Source organism: Bombina bombina, chromosome 4, assembly GCF_027579735.1.
Source record: "Bombina bombina isolate aBomBom1 chromosome 4, aBomBom1.pri, whole genome shotgun sequence".
Classification (NCBI taxonomy): Eukaryota; Metazoa; Chordata; class Amphibia; order Anura; family Bombinatoridae; genus Bombina; species Bombina bombina.
Genome location: NC_069502.1, coordinates 693,672,012 through 693,689,391, shown reverse-complemented (window position 1 = coordinate 693,689,391; position 17,380 = coordinate 693,672,012).

The following is a 17,380-nucleotide window of genomic DNA, read 5'->3' as shown; positions in this document are numbered from 1 at the left end:
AAAATTATTAACCCCTAAACCTAAGTCTAACCCTAACGCCCCCCTAACTTATATATTAATTAAATAAATCTAAATAAATTAACTCTTATTAACTAAATTAATCCTATTTAAAACTAAATACTTACCTTTAAAATAAACCCTAATATAGCTACAATATAAATAATAATTATATTCTAGCTATCTTAGGATTTATTTTTATTTTACAGGTACCTTTCAATTTATTTTAACCAGGTACAATAGCTATTAAATAGTTATTAACTATTTAATAGCTTACCTAGCTAAAATAAAGAGAAATTTACCTGTAAAATAAATCCTAACCTAAGTTATAATTACACCTAACACTACACTATACTTTAATAAATTATTCCTATTTAAAAATAAATACTTACCTGTAAAATAAACCCTAAGATAGCTACAATATAATTAATAATTATATTGTAGCTATCTTAGGATTTATATTTATTTTACAGGTAACTTTGTATTTATTTTAGCTAGTTAGAATATTTATTAAATAGTTATTAACTATTTAATAACTACCTAGCTAAAAGAAATACAAAATTACCTGTAAAATAAATCCTAACCTAAGTTACAATTAAACCTAATACTACACTATCATTAAATTAATTAAATAAACTACCTACAAATAACTACAATTAAATACAATTACATAAACTAACTAAAGTACAAAAAAATAAAAAAGCTAAGTTACAAAAAATAAAAAAATAAGTTACAAACATGTTAAAAATATTACAACAATTTTAAGCTACTTACACCTAATTTAAGCCCCCTAATAAAATAACAAACCCCCCAAAATAAAAAAATGCCCTACCCTATTCTAAATTAAATAAATTTCAAAGCTCTTTTACCTTACCACCCCTTAAAAGGGCCATTTGTGGGGGCATGCCCCAAAGAAAACAGCTCTTTTGCCTGTAAAAGAAAAATACAACCCCCCCAACATTAAAACCCAACACCCACATACCCCTAATCTAACCCAAACCCCCCTTACAAAAACCTAACACTAATCCCCTGAAGATCATCCTACCTTTAGTTGTCTTCACTCAGCCGAGCCACCGATGGAACCGAAGTGGACATCCGGAGCGGAAGAAGTTAATCCTCCAAGCGGCGCTGAAGAAATCTTCCATCCGATGAAGTCATCATCCAGGCGGCGCTGAAGAAAAGTCTTCGATCCGGCCGATGTCATCTTCAAAGAGGAGCTGAAGAGGTCTTCTATCCGGGCAAAGTCATCTTCCAAGCTGGGTCTTGAATCTTCCTTCCGCCAACGCGGAACCACCTTCTTCACCGACGGACTACGATGAATGACGGCTCCTTTAAGGGACGTCATCCAAGATGGCGTCCCCTCAATTCCGATTGGCTGATAGGATTCTATCAGCCAATCGGAATTAAGGTAGGAAAAATCTGATTGGCTGATGGAATCAGCCAATCAGATTGAGCTCGCATTCTATTGGCTGTTCTGATCAGCCAATAGAATGCAAGCTCAATCTGATTGGCTGATTGGATCAGCCAATCGGATTGAACTTGAATCTGATTGGCTGATTCCATCAGCCAATCAGAATTTTCCTACCTTAATTCCGATTGGCTGATAGAATCCTATCAGCCAATCGGAATTGAGGGGACGCCATCTTGGATGACGTCCCTTAAAGGAGCCGTCATTCATCGTAGTCCGTCGGTGAAGAAGGTGGTTCCGCGTTGGCGGAAGGAAGATTCAAGACCCGGCTTGGAAGATGACATCGGCCGGATCGAAGACTTTTCTTCAGTGCCGCCTGGATGATGACTTCATCGGATGGAAGATTTCTTCAGCGCCGCTTGGAGGATTAACTTCTTCCGCTCCGGATGTCCTCTTCAGTTCCATCGGTGGCTCGGCTGAGTGAAGACAACTAAAGGTAGGATGATCTTCAGGGGATTAGTGTTAGGTTTTTGTAAGGGGGGTTTGGGTTAGATTAGGGGGTACGTGGGTGGTGGGTTTTAATGTTGGGGGGGGTTGTATTTTTCTTTTACAGGCAAAAGAGCTGTTTTCTTTGGGGCATGCCCCCACAAATGGCCCTTTTAAGGGCTGGTAAGGTAAAAGAGCTTTGAAATTTATTTAATTTAGAAAAGGGTAGGGCATTTTTTTATTTTGGGGGGGTTTGTTATTTTATTAGGGGGCTTAGATTAGGTGTAAGTAGCTTAAAATTGTTGTAATATTTTTAACATGTTTGTAACTTATTTTTTTATTTTTTGTAACTTAGCTTTTTTTTTTTGTACTTTAGTTAGTTTATGTAATTGTATTTAATTGTAGTTATTTGTAGGTAGTTTATTTAATTAATTTAATGATAGTGTAGTATTAGGTTTAATTGTAACTTAGGTTAGGATTTATTTTACAGGTAATTTTGTATTTCTTTTAGCTAGGTAGTTATTAAATAGTTAATAACTATTTAATAACTATTCTAACTAGCTAAAATAAATACAAAGTTACCTGTAAAATAAATATAAATCCTAAGATAGCTACAATATAATTATTAATTACATTGTAGCTATCTTCGGGTTTATTTTACAGGTAAGTATTTATTTTTAAATAGGAATAATTTATTAAAGTATAGTGTAGTGTTAGGTGTAATTGTAACTTAGGTTAGGATTTATTTAACAGGTACATTTCTCTTTATTTTAGCTAGGTAAGCTATTAAATAGTTAATAACTATTTAATAGCTATTGTACCTAGTTAAAATAAATTGAAAGGTACCTGTAAAATAAATATAAATCCTAAGATAGCTACAATATAATTATTATTTATATTGTAGCTATATTAGGGTTTATTTTAAAGGTAAGTATTTAGTTTTAAATAGGATTCATTTAGTTAATAAGAGTTAATTTATTTAGATTTATTTAATTAATATTTAAGTTAGGGGGGCGTTAGGGTTAGGGTTAGACTTAGGTTTAGGGGTTAATAATTTTATTACAGTGGCGGCGGCGTAGTGGGGGGCAGGATAGGGGTTAATAAATTTATTATAGGTGGCGACGGTGTAGGGGGGGGCAGATTAGGGGTTAATAAATTTATTATAGGTGGCGACGGTGTAGGGGGGGCAGGATAGGGGTTAATAAATTTATTATAGGTGGCGACGGTGTAGGGGGGGCAGATTAGGGGTTAATACATTTAATATAGGTTGCGGCGGGTTCAGGGAGCGGCGGTTTAGGGGTTAATACATTTATTATAGTTGCGGTGGGCTCCGGGAGCAGCGGTTTAGGGGTTAATATGTATAGAGTAGCTTGCGGTGGGCTCCGGGAGCGGCGGTTTAGGGGGTAATAATTTTATTTAGTTGCGGCGGTGTAGGGGGGGACAGATTAGTGGTGTTTAGACTCGGGGTACATGTTAGGGTGTTAGGTGTAGACAGCTCCCATAGAAATCAATGGGATGTCTGTCAGCAGCGAACTTGTACTTTCGCTATGGTCAGACTCCCATTGATTCCTATGGGATCCGCCGCCTCCAGGGGTGGCGGATTGAAAACCACGTACGCTGGGCCGTAAAAGTGCCGAGCGTACCTGCTAGTCATTTGATAACTAGCAAAAGTAGTGAGAATGTGCCGCACTTGTGTGCGGAACATCTGAAGTGACGTAAGAATTGATCTGTGTCGGACTGAGTCCGGCGGATCGATGCTTACGTCACAAAATTCTACTTTTGCCGGTCTCGAGCCTTTGATAACTAAGGCGTATCAGCCTCGCCACAAATACGATGCGGAATTCCAGCGTATTTGAGGTTGACGGCTTGATAACTAGGCCCCTGTATGTTATATTCAGGTGCTGCTAACCCAGAAACTCTATAATGGATCGCACAGGAAATATTGTTCAAATTAATTTGATGAAGAGGGGCTCTGTGTACAGCCTACTAACTTGAGGCACCAGTATAGTTGTATGTTCATTCAAGTGAAACTTCAAAAACACAGAACCCCTGTCGTAATAGTTTTAAACACAGGGAAACACTTATTCCAAAAATCAAAATAGTTAACACAGGGAAAAAAAAATAACAACACCTCACAACCCAAAATCATGACCAACCAAGGAGCTTTGTACTATATGATATGTTGCTGCACTTCATTTTTATCAACAATGAATCAGAAAATAGGGTAAACATGTTTAAAATTATATAACTGCACTGGTTTATGGTTTTATGGAGGTTGGAAAGCTTAACACCTGAGCTACCAGATAGGGTTATAATACGTTCTGAAAAAAAGACACTGCTGCCTTTGCTGACAGCCAAAATTTTAATGCAGTTGTTGTACTACTCAAAAAAGGTTAATTCAAGGTGAAACTTTTTTTCAAGGTGACACTTTCTTTCTGTGTAATTTATCTAAACCAGCTAAGAATCATTGGAGTAGGGGATATGTTACTATACTTTTTTGAGATTTGGGAGATACCAATGACCTCTTTATGGTCAACTATCGTGAACAGTCTGCATGAACAGCGAATCAGAAAATCAGTAGAATGTGATTATAAAAATGTTTCTTGAACTGGGGAAGACTCTATTGCAGGAGCTACCAGAGTGCGCTACAACACATTGTGAAAAAAAGATACTGCTGCCTCTGCAAAACAGTCAAAAAATGAATCCAGATTATATATGCCAAACTCTCAATAAATGTTAATGGAGAGTTTTGTAGAAAAAAGTAGTAAGGCAAAAAGTTGTATGAGACACGTATATTTTCACAGAAGTATTCCAACTATGGGCCAGATAACGAGTTTAGCGCTAACAGTTATGTTCAGGAGTCAAGATGTTTATTGTGGATATTTGCACGCATCACATTTTACGCTTTTTTTACAAGTTGAAAGTAAAAGCGATTCCTTGAGTGCAATTAAAGTTAACGCTCATCGGAGTAGAGCGTTATCATAGCTCTGATTAACTGTTTAAAAAAATATTGCACAAAAAAGTTATAAGTGCTCAAAGATAAGAAGTCTCAGGTGTTAGAAAAAAGGGCTTTAACACTGACATACATACATATACATGTCTAAAGATGCATATGTATGTATATATATATATATATATATATATATATATATATATATAAAACTAAATATGTATATATGTGTGTACATATGTATTTATGTATTTATATGTGTATATTTGTATTTACAGACATATTTACAAACATATAGCTACATATAAATACATATGTACACATATATAGATATGTGCTTTGGATCCCTTTGCAGTAAACTAGATGAAAACATGTCAAAGCCTATTTACGCAATATTAATTTTTTAATAAAAAGTTATACTGTGTATTTACTGTAAATATTTGACATGTCAATGTTCTTAACATAGGGGAATATGTTTTATGTATTTTTAAATAGATATTCCTATATATATATAGCTGTATATATCTATATATAATGATGTGTGTGTGTGTATATATATATATATATATATATATATATATATATATATATATATATATATATATATATATATATATATAGTCATAAATATATATTTGGTCAAAAACATCAGATATGTATAGAAATATGTATTTATGAAGAGATAGAACATATTCTTCTATGTGAAAGACATTGGAATGGGAAATATTCATATTTTCATGTTGGGTTGGCACACTTGAGTATTTGCAATTGGGTTTGAAAGTGAGTAGGGTGTTTGTTGTTTTTTTGCTCTATTGACTTCTATAGGGGAATAAGTTATTGCATGTTATGGAACCAACGTGCACAAAAAACTTACTTCGAGCTGAGTTAGCACTCGAGTGGCAGCGTTAAACACTCCCCTTGTAATCTGAACCTTAATTAGTGTACTAATTTCATCATTAGTGTTTATTTTTGCAAAGAAAATAAATAAAGTGACTATAAGATTAAATACAATCTACACCATTAAGTAATGTTTAGAAAGAAAGAGGTAAAAAATATATTACTGAATTGGTCATATGTATATTTTTTTTAAAATATATTTATTTATTTATTTATTTATTTGTTTGTTTTGTTACAGATGAACTGTTGTAAAATTCTACAATTCACTGGAAAAATTAAACAAATGAACTTATTACAACAAATTTTTGTGTATTACTAAACAATCAGCTTGATGTTTTATGTTAAAGAAATGGCATTCATTTGTCATATTTGACTGTATGTTACTGTGCCAGTATTTATGCTCATCATTCTCTGTCTTTACTTTGTGTTTATCCTACGTTGCATATCTCCTCTTTAACATTTGTGGCCCATGACCAAGTACTATGCAGAATTAACATGTCATAATCTGCCTTTTGTTTCCATTTTAAATTTATCAATGTCTCAATCTCCCTTCATAGCTCATTGCTTGCTCATGGACTTTATATGAATCTAAGCTATTATTCAAAGCTCAAAAGCTCAAATACTGACTATTGAAATAAAGGATTAATTGAGTTCTTTTAATGAGCAATTCATATCTTAATTTATTAATTTATTTACTTGATTAAATCATTGAACATATCTGAATTTAGTATTATATTTCGTATTCATATTAAAGTGATGGTAAAGTTAGCTCGAACTCTATGAACTGTAGCATCCTGTGTCAAATAAGTATAAGTTTGTCATCAGTTTCTATATATTATATTATTTATGAAGTTATTACCTTTAGATAGTCGATTCATAACGTTACTAAATTCAACCCATTTAAAGCAATTTTTTTTCTCCTACGATCACGTTTTCTTTTGAGCCAATTGAAATTCTGGCTGTTAGGCGGCCGTCACTCGACGTCATCCGCCCCTTCATCCTTCTGCGCATACTTTTTCTACACACAGAGAAGTGCCAGCACTCCCGTTTTGCACATGCATAGTAATTCCGCCTAAGAATCCATAATTAAGTAATCTGCTTATTACGGACTGGCATGTGCAGTCGGTGAATAGCGCATGTGCGTTGTTACTCAGATTCTGTGAACGCGCTTTAGAGAGGCGAGGCGTGGAGAGCAGGTGGGACCGCAGAGTAAGTCACTCGTAGAAGAAGACGGAAGTAGGGCTTAGGAGGAGTTTGGAGCCGAAGGGTCAGGAATTTGTCATAAAGATTTTTATGTCAAATAGCTTAGTAATTTAAAAAATAACTTAGCAACTACCTAAATGATAGTTTAATAAATGCTAGCTTGTCTTGATATCACCATAACTTTACCTTCACTTTAATAAGTAATGGAAAACATACCTTGTGCTATTTTTCATAGTACTATATTTTAAGTAATAGCAAAGAGCATAAACTTTTTTATTCTTCATTAAAGGGATGCCTAGTTTGATGTTCAGTTGTCATAGATTAAGTAATATAGATGAGGAATGCTTTAAAGTTGTCTTTATTCTTGATTCATTAACTGTTTATGGATTGTGTGTTTATGGATGTTTTATTATGTTGTGGAACTTTATAAAATACATGAGTTGCAAAAAGTGTATTTTTTACATTTCTTCTAAATTTAAGGAGGACATTTTTATAAAATAAATTAAATTCATTACATAGGGTTATTTGGGTCAATATGCCTATGGATAAGATTCCCAAATTTTCCATTCATATTCAGTTAACTCTAGGCTTTTTATAGAAACTGGACAGTAACTTGCATACGCTGTCGGCATTTATCTTTGCATAAGCAGTTCTGGTAAACTGCTTGTGCAATGCCGCCCCCTGCAGATTTGCAGGCAATTGGCGACAAGCAGGGGGTGTCCATCAACCAGATTGTATGTGATCGGGCGGATTGCTGTCCACTGCTTCAGAGCTTCTTAACTCCTGTTAATTCCTGTTTCTGGCAAGCCTAAAGGCTCGCGCGGAATCAGCTGCATTCGGCCCCACATACTGTCCTTATGTCTTTAATTTGCATTCTCCGAGGTGACATCTCCCTTGAGATGGACTATACTTTTTATAACAATATCCATTTAAGGACATATATGACCTCTTCTCCAAATTATCCAGCAATTCTTTTCCATTTAGTTTTTTCACTCACATTCCTGAGATATTCCTACAATCCTTGGTTCCTAAAATCCAGTATTCTCGAGTGTCCGCTCTTCTCCTAACTTTGCATTCCACTGTTTCCTCTATACCACCTTTGTCTTTAAAGCTAATCCTCCATACTGGTGTATCTTGATTACTATCTATGAGCTCCATTTAACAAGTTGTAGATTCTGCTTGTGAATCCCTTTGGTGCAGTCTTACATGAGCGAACCTAGTTTAGAAGCAGCAATCATTAGATCTTAACTCTGAGCTAGTGGGTTACAATCATCCCAAACTAGTCCACCCGGGTGATTGACAGAACGCACATGAGCAAGGGGCAGCATTGCATAAGCAGCTGCGATGTCTGGCATTAGTTAAATTGCGCCCTATGTCTTTAAAGCTAAGTCTGCATACCTGTGTATCCTGAAGAAAGAAGGAAGGTTGTCAAACTATTTGCAGCATACTTTACATTGTTAGTGGCTTTAAATGATTAGGAGCAATAAGAAATTGTTCTCTATCCCTGAATTTCAATAGTTTGATGATAATATCTCAAGTCAGTGCTTTCTTTTTGGATGTCTTCTTCTGCTTGATCTTTCGATCAGCATATTTCTAACTGATTTCTTTTGCATGGTTTAACAAACTCCTGCATATAATACTTTATGGAAGATGAGTTAACTGATTGAACTTTTAATTGTGTAATGTGTACTGTGCCTTTAAGACATTTATCCCATAATCCTATAAAGTCTAGGTGCTCCCAGAATACATTGCTTGGTATTCTGGTCACACCCTTGTATCAGCCTGTCTTACACTGCTACTAAACTCAGCTGTTTCCTTCCCCCTTCTACTAAGGGATTAACTTCAGCTGGATATCTCCTGCAGTATCTGCCTACCTGGTTGCTCAGTGTTTTCTGACAACACTCTCCCTGCTTCCTGTGCAGTTACCTCTGCTACTACGCTCTATCTCCAGACCTGACAGCCTCACAGAACACCGGGTGACGTCACCTTCAGCTGCTTCCGGTCTCAACCGATCTCAGACTGCATCCTCCATTCTCCTCGTGAGTACAGCGTTTGTGCTGAGACTGCATTGTGATATATTTTTGCTATAATCTGCAGAGTCTTACTTGTATATACATTTACTGGGCAATTAACACACGAATCACCAATGTCATATAAATCTATGTTAACTAGTTTATATATATCTTGTCATACTTGTACTGAGTACTAAAGTTTGCTTTGTTGCTTAAAGGAATGGCAATATATAAGCTATGTACCAATATTAAACCCTTACTCACATCCCCTTATGTTAAGTCATAATATAAGGGGTAATATGTAAGGAACACACACACACACATATATATATATATATATATATATATATATATATCAGCAATGCTAAATGTTCAAACTTTATTTACAGACATTCAAGAAATAAGGAGACTTTACTATAACTTTTGTTCATTCAATCATAAGTGTTATTTGGGTCATTACAGGAAATACCAAGCCACTAAAAAAGAATGATGGATCCCCAGGAGTTATATAATCAAGTACTAACTTTAGGACAAAGAGTAGATCAGCTTAGTCAAGGGCTGAGAGAATTGCAAATTGAGAATCAAACACTTAAAGGAATAATTACTGAAGGTTTGAATAAAATGCAACCTCACTCTGAAACAATTCCAGAGCCTCCTGTCAGTCCTCCTGATATATTCTCAGGGAATAGACAGCAATACAGACAGTTTTTTAACTCTTGCACACTTTTCTTTTCCTTGAAACCTAAAACATTTCAAAATGAAAGAACTAAGGTTTTAACAATTATTTCTTACTTAAGAGGAGAGCCCAGAGCATGGGCAGACAGTTTAATGAACAGAATGATATTATACTAAATTCTTCAAATGAATTCTTCAAAGCCTTATCTACTCTGTATGAGGATCCACACAGACAGCTCACTGCAGACACAAAATTGAGAGCATTAAAACAAAACAAGAGAGCTGTAGAAGACTATATATCTGAATTTAAGATTTGGCAAAAAGATTCAGAATGGAATCTTATATCATTAAGAAATCAGTTCAGACTGGGACTTTCTGAGCTCATTAAAGATGAACTAGCCAGAATGGATATCCCAGAAGATTTGGAGCAGCTGATGCACTTAGCTATTAAAATAGACCATAGGATAAGAGAAAGGAAAAGAGAAAGGTACACTGTAGATAATCCAACCAGACATAGAGATGCACACACAAACCCCACTCCAGGAAGGCTAGGTGACGAGCCTATGGATATAGGGGTAATAAGGGGCCCTCTATCATTTGAAGAAAAGCAAAGAAGAAAAGAAAACCATCTATGCCTGTACTGCGCTTCCAAGGAGCATGAAGTCTCAAGTTGTCCTATCCTTAAAAAACCTAAGAAAGGTAAGGGACATGACACAACATTGATTTTCTCTTTTCCTAATGAAAAATTGACTTATACAAAATTTCCTATTTTTCTACAGTGGGAACACCATCAGCATCCGCTTGACGCTGTTATTGACTCGGGAGCTTTCATGTCATATATTGATTCTGATATAGTTAAGATTAATAAAATACCCTTAATTAAAAAAACCATACCTGTGTCAGTACGTTTAATTGATGGCAATCAACTAGAATCAGGTCCCATAACACATGAGACAATACCTTTACTTATGATATCTAATGACCATAAAGAATATATTTCTTTTGATGTTTTAACATCTCCTATTTTCCCAGTGGTTTTGGGATTACAATGGTTGAGATTGCATCAACCTACCATTAACTGGCAAACAAGTAGTGTCACATTTAATTCTGAATACTGTGAAAACACTTGTTACCAGAATTTTACAATCATGACGGTGGCGGAACATCCTATACCACCTGAATACACTGATTTTGAGCTTGTTTTTAGTAAAAAGGAGGCAGAAAATTTACCTCCCAATCGATCTTATGACTGTCCAATAGATTTGATACCAGGTTCTAACATACCTTATGGTCATATTTTCCCCCTCTCAGAACCTGAATTATTTGAATTAAAAACATATCTGACAGATAATTTGCGTAAAGGGTTTATACGTCCCTCGACTTAACCTGCAGGAGCAGGGATGTTCTTTGTACGTAATAAAGATCAAAGTTTAAGACCTATAATAGACTATAGGGAACTTAATAAAAGAACAGTCAAAAATAGATACCCCTTGCCCCTGATACCTGAACTGATTGAAAGGTTGAAGGGAGCAACTATCTATACTAAGTTAGATCTAAGAGGGGCGTACAACCTTATTCGCATGAGACCAGGAGATGAGTGGCTCACTGCTTTTAGAACGCGATACGGGTTGTATGAATATACTGTGATGCCCTTTGGGCTATGTAATGCTCCCGCAACCTTTCAGAGATTTATCAATGATATTTTTAGAGATCTTTTGGATATCTGCATTGTGATCTATTTAGATGATATTTTAATTTATTCATCAAACCTACAGGAACATGTAATGCATGTAAGGAAAGTTCTTTCCAGATTACAAGCTCACCATCTCTATGTCAAACTTGAAAAATGTATCTTCCATAGCCAGGATATAACCTTCCTAGGTTACCATATAACACCAGATGGTATATCCATGGATAATGGAAAAGTACAGGTTATCCAAGACTGGCCAACACCTAAAACCAAGAAAGATGTTCAAAAATTTCTCGGTTTCTCAAATTTCTATAGGAAATTTATTAAAAACTTTGCTTCAATATCCAAACCTTTAACATCGTTAACTAAGAGTACTATACCTTTCCTTTGGAAACAAAAAGCTGATCAAGCTTTCCAAACATTAAAAAACAGTTTCACCACAGCACCTATACTGCAATACCCTAATCCAAAATATCACTATATTCTAGAAATAGATGCTTCTGAATATGCAATTGGTGCAATTTTATCTCAACAAGAAACTAGCTCAGCTCCTATACACCCTGTGGCATATTATTCTAGGGTGTTAACTTCATCAGAACTTAACTACCATATAGGAGAAAAAGAATTTTTAGCCATGAAGTCAGCTCTAGAACAATGGAGACATCTTTTGGAGGGTACAGAACATCCTATACAAATCTTTACAGACCACAGAAACCTCCAATACTTAAAGACACATAAGACATTGACAGCACAGCAGGTGCGTTGGAGTTTATTTTTCTCTCGCTTTTCGTATATACTCACGTATAGACCTGCGAGTAAAAATAGAAAAGCTGACATTCTATCGAGACTTATGGAAAAACCTCAGATCAAACCTTCATTTGGTTCCGTGATACCAAGAGAATGTTTTACCCCTTGCCTTGGAATAACCATTCCAGCAGAATTACAACTCAAAAGTGAACAGCTTCTTGATGTAACCTATCCAAAGGAAAATTTAATTAGAAAAACCGATGGTTTATACTACAACGGAGATAACATATACGTTCCTCCACAGAAAAGACAAACTATCCTACAAACCTTTCATGACTCACAGTTATCAGGTCACCCGGGTATAAAACATACTTATGATTTGATTAAACACAATTATTGGTGGCCTAAAATGAGGAATGATGTACAAGAATATGTCTCTCTTTGTGAAACGTGTTCCACATGTAAAATTAATAGGCAAAAACCTTATGGACAGTTACTTTCTTTGCCCATCCCAGAAAGGCCATGGACGCATATAGCAGCTGATTTTATTGTGGATCTACCACCATCTAAATCTTTCAATACCATCTTAGTAGTGGTAGATCTTTTCTCCAAGATGTGCCATTTTATTCCGTACCACAAGTTACCAACTTCTTTGGAAACTGCATCTTTATTCATTCAGAATGTTTTCAAATTACATGGGTTACCTCTGTCTATAACAACTGACAGGGGAACCCAATTTACCTCAAACTTATGGAAGGATCTTTGTAGAACATTAAACATTACTAGACGCTTGAGTACCTCCTTCCATCCACAGACAAATGGCCAATCTGAGCGCACAAATCAATGGTTAGAAGAGTATCTAAGATGTTTTTCAACTCAACAACAAGATAATTGGGCAGATCTACTGCCATTGGCAGAATTTGCTCACAATAATTCCTTGAACTCTTCAACCAAAAGTACCCCTTTTTTTACCAACTTTGGGTTTCATCCCACTTTCAATTATCTTGAGCAAAGAGAAAATAGTTCCCCAGTCGTTAATGACTTGGTTAATACTATTGCTGAAACCTTCACTATAACTGCAAATCACATACAGGCATCAAAAGACAGACAGAAAAAGTTTTATGATTTGCGGCGCCAACCGTCACCCGAGTACAAACCAGGAGATCTGGTATGGTTGTCCACAAAGCACCTACGTTTGACTGCTCCCTCGAAAAAATTTAATAGGTTCTTCATAGGACCTTTCCCTGTGCAAAAAGTGATCAATCAAAATGCTGTAACTTTGGAGCTGCCTAGTCACTATAAAATACACCCCACTTTTCATGTGTCCCTCTTGAAACCGTACAAATCATTTCGAACAGTGGTGGATCAGTTGCCTGTGGTACCTCCCATTGAGCCAGAACGTGAATTTGAAGTACAGAGTATCCTGGATTCCCGAAAGGTTTCTGGGAGATTACAATATCTAATTCGTTGGAAGGGATACACCTCTGACGACGATTCTTGGGAGCCAGCTTCGAATTTATCTGTTCCACGTTTGGTTTCCTTATTTCATCGGCGGAATCCTGAACGTCCTCATCCATGAACCCCAGTGGTGTTCATCTTGGAGGGGTGATGTGTAATGTTTACTGTGCCTTTAAGACATTTATCCCATAATCCTATAAAGTCTAGGTGCTCCCAGAATACATTGCTTGGTATTCTGGTCACACCCTTGTATCAGCCTGTCTTACACTGCTACTGAACTCAGCTGTTTCCTTCCCCCTTCTACTAAGGGATTAACTTCAGCTGGATATCTCCTGCAGTATCTGCCTACCTGGTTGCTCAGTGTTTTCTGACAACACTCTCCCTGCTTCCTGTGCAGTTACCTCTGCTACTACGCTCTATCTCCAGACCTGACAGCCTCACAGAACACCGGGTAACGTCACCTTCAGCTGCTTCCGGTCTCAACCGATCTCAGACTGCATCCTCCATTCTCCTCGTGAGTACAGCGTTTGTGCTGAGACTGCATTGTGATATATTTTTGCTATAATCTGCAGAGTCTTACTTGTATATACATTTACTGCGCAATTAACACACAAATCACCAATGTCATATAAATCTATGTTAACTAGTTTATATATATATCTTGTCATACTTGTACTGAGTACTAAAGTTTACTTTGTTGCTTAAAGGAATGGCAATATATAAGTGTTAGGGCTTAGTTGGTTAAAGATCTTTCAACTATTGCAGTGGATCTACAGCTGCGGATCAGATGTAATGTTTCACTCAGCACTTAATTAACATATGACGATGTTAACCATAATGGGGCTCAGAGTGAGTTAATAAACTTTAAGTCTATGTGGAGACTTGGAGAAAAATAAAGGAGTAACTTAATATGTTAAGTATCCAAAAAGAAACAGATTAACAAAGTAATTCTTTCTGATGATTTGTGGAAAAGTATCAGTTCATATGTATCACAATACAATTTATGTAGCAGTTCATCTGTGACCAATAATTAGTGAGGTGTGCGCCAAAGATTTAAAGTCACAATAAGATATTACACAACTCAGTTAGCTGTAGTGAGTTAGTCGTAGGTTACCTGTTGAATCGGCTGAGAGCAGAGAACTCGAGCGGCACTCGAGACAACAGCTGATAGGCGGTGAGTGACAGCTTACTGAAAACCGGTTGCGGTTGGCGTCTGACGTCACAGGTATGAAGTCCGCGGGAGAATAAAACTCACAAATCTTCTGGTAATGTTGAAAAGGCACTCGGATGTTTGAAGTATAATCCTGGCTTGATAATATGTGAGGAAATGTAATGGAAATGTATACCGTAACCAAAGTAGTGAAAATAGAACACCGTAGCAAGGTGTCAGTTTCCCTTGAATAAAGTTTTGAACTATTTTCCAATAAGGTAGCTTGGAATAAGCAGGAGCTCAGTTTGTAGCAGAGTTACCTAAGGATAAAACTCAATTACTAAGCACCTGGCTGGCGTCAGGGGAAAACTTAAATAGGCTAGGAGGAACTAAAAGGTAAAGGTGGTATTGGTAATTGTATGACACTTAACATAAGGTGGTATAGTGAGTTCTGACAGATTGCCCCCTTCACTCAAGCCGTCCCACGGCTTGTAAGCGAGGTCTATGAGGATTCCTTGAATGGAAGCGAGACACCAATCGGGGAGCGTTCACAAGATTATGGGGTTCCCATGTGTCTTCGTCTGAAGAGTACCCCTTCCAACTGACAAGGTATTGTAGATCCCCTTTATATAAACGTGAATCCAAAATATCCCTCACTTCATAAACGTTAGGGTCTAAAGACTGAGCTTCAGGAAGTAGTAGTTGAGTACCAGTGTTTTTTGCAGGTTTCAATAAGGAGACGTGGAATGTAGGATGGATGGCAAGAGTGGTAGGAAGTTGTAAAGTGACAGCATTTTGGTTGATGATACGTATAATACGAAATGGTCCTATAAAGAGGCTTGCTAGTTTCTTGCTTGGGGTCTGCAATTTTAGATTTTTTGTAGATAGCCAGACCCAGTCTCCAATTGAATATTGTGGGGATGGCCTTCTTCTGAGGTCATAATACTTCTTTTGTGTTTCTTGAGCTGTTTGTAGATTCCTTTGTAATAGTTGCCAGTTTTCAGTAAGTCTATCAGTTAGATCCTCCACATTTGGGTTTAAAGAAGAGTCTTTTGTTGAGAGACTAATCTTTGGATGGTATGCATAATTCGCGAAGAATGGTGACATCTTACTGGACGAATTGAGAGAGTTGTTATATGCGAATTCTGCAGTTGAAAGGAATTTCTTCCAGTCTGTTTGGTGGTAGGCACAATAGCAGCGCAAATACTGCTCAAGCCACTGGTTTAAGCGCTCTGTTTGGCCATTAGTCTGAGGGTGGTAAGCGGTGGTATAACGGTGTTCAATCTGTAATTTGTTGCAGAGGTTCTTCCAGAAACGAGAGGTAAATTGAGTTCCCCTGTCAGAATTAAGGATTTCTGGTATCCCATGTAGTTTAATAATGTTGTCTATAAATAGTTGTGCGGTTTCAGCTGAGGTTGGCAATTTGTGGTGCGGTATAAAATGAGCCATCTTGGTAAACAAGTCGATAACCACCATTAAGGTGTTCATTCCAGCTGAAGTAGGTAATTCAACTATAAAATCTATACCCAGATGAGTCCAGGGTCTTTGTGGAACTTGTATGGGCATCAGTAATCCATAAGGAGGACGTCTCTCCGATTTTGAAGTGATACATCTAGTGCAATTTTGTACATAGTTACGAACATCCATGGCCATATGTGGCCACCAATAAGTCCTTGAAATGAGGTTTGAAGTTCTTTGAATACCAGGGTGTCCAGAAAGAGGGGAATTGTGATGTTCCTTCATCAAATTTTGTCTTAACTGCTCAGGTATATATAATTTGTCTGAATTGTAATATAGGCCATCATTTCCTAGTGTTATTTCTTTAAGTAAGTCTTGTTCAGCATGTATGGCCTTTTGATAAACGGATTCAGAAAATGATGAGATGCCTAAGAACTTCTCGTGGGGTATCATCACTGTAGGGCTACCTTCCGAAGGAGGTTTAGGGTCTCTTCGGGAAAGAGCGTCCGCCTTTCCATTACGGTTAGCTGGTCTGTAAATTATTTGAAAATGAAATCTGCTAAAGTAAAGACTCCACCTCACCTGTCTAGCTGAGAGGGTCTTATTTCTCTGGAGGTATTCCAAATTTTTGTGGTCGGTATAAACTATAACCGGTAAGAGTGTTCCCTCTAGAAGATGCCTCCAGTATTCAAAAGCTCTTTTAATGGAGAGTAACTCCTTTTCCCCAATAGGGTAATTCCTTTCAGGAGGAGACATAATTTTCGAATAGAAGGCTATAGGGTGTAGAGGTTTGGTTAAAGTTTCTCTTTGGGATAAGACAGCTCCTAAGGCGTAGTCTGAGGAGTCCACTTCAAGAAAATACTGTAAAGCAGGATCAGGGTGACGCAATATTGGAGCTGTAGTAAAGGAGTGTTTTAAGAATTCAAATGCTTCATTGGCCTTTGAGTTCCACCGATAGGTAGTTGTACTGCCCGTAAGGATGGTAAGAGGTTTAGCGATAGAGGAATAATTTTTTATAAATTTTCGGTAATAGTTGCTGAAACCTAAGAAGCGTTGGAGATCCTTTCGGGTTTGTGGAATAGGCCAATCTTTTACTGCTTCAACCTTGTCTTGTTGCATCTCGATGCCTTCAGAGGAGATGTTGTAACCAAGGAAAGATATCTTTTGAGTGTGAAATAAGCATTTTTCAGCCTTTGCATAAAGTCGATGTACTTGTAATCTTGAGAGTACCCAGCTGACGTGCTTAATA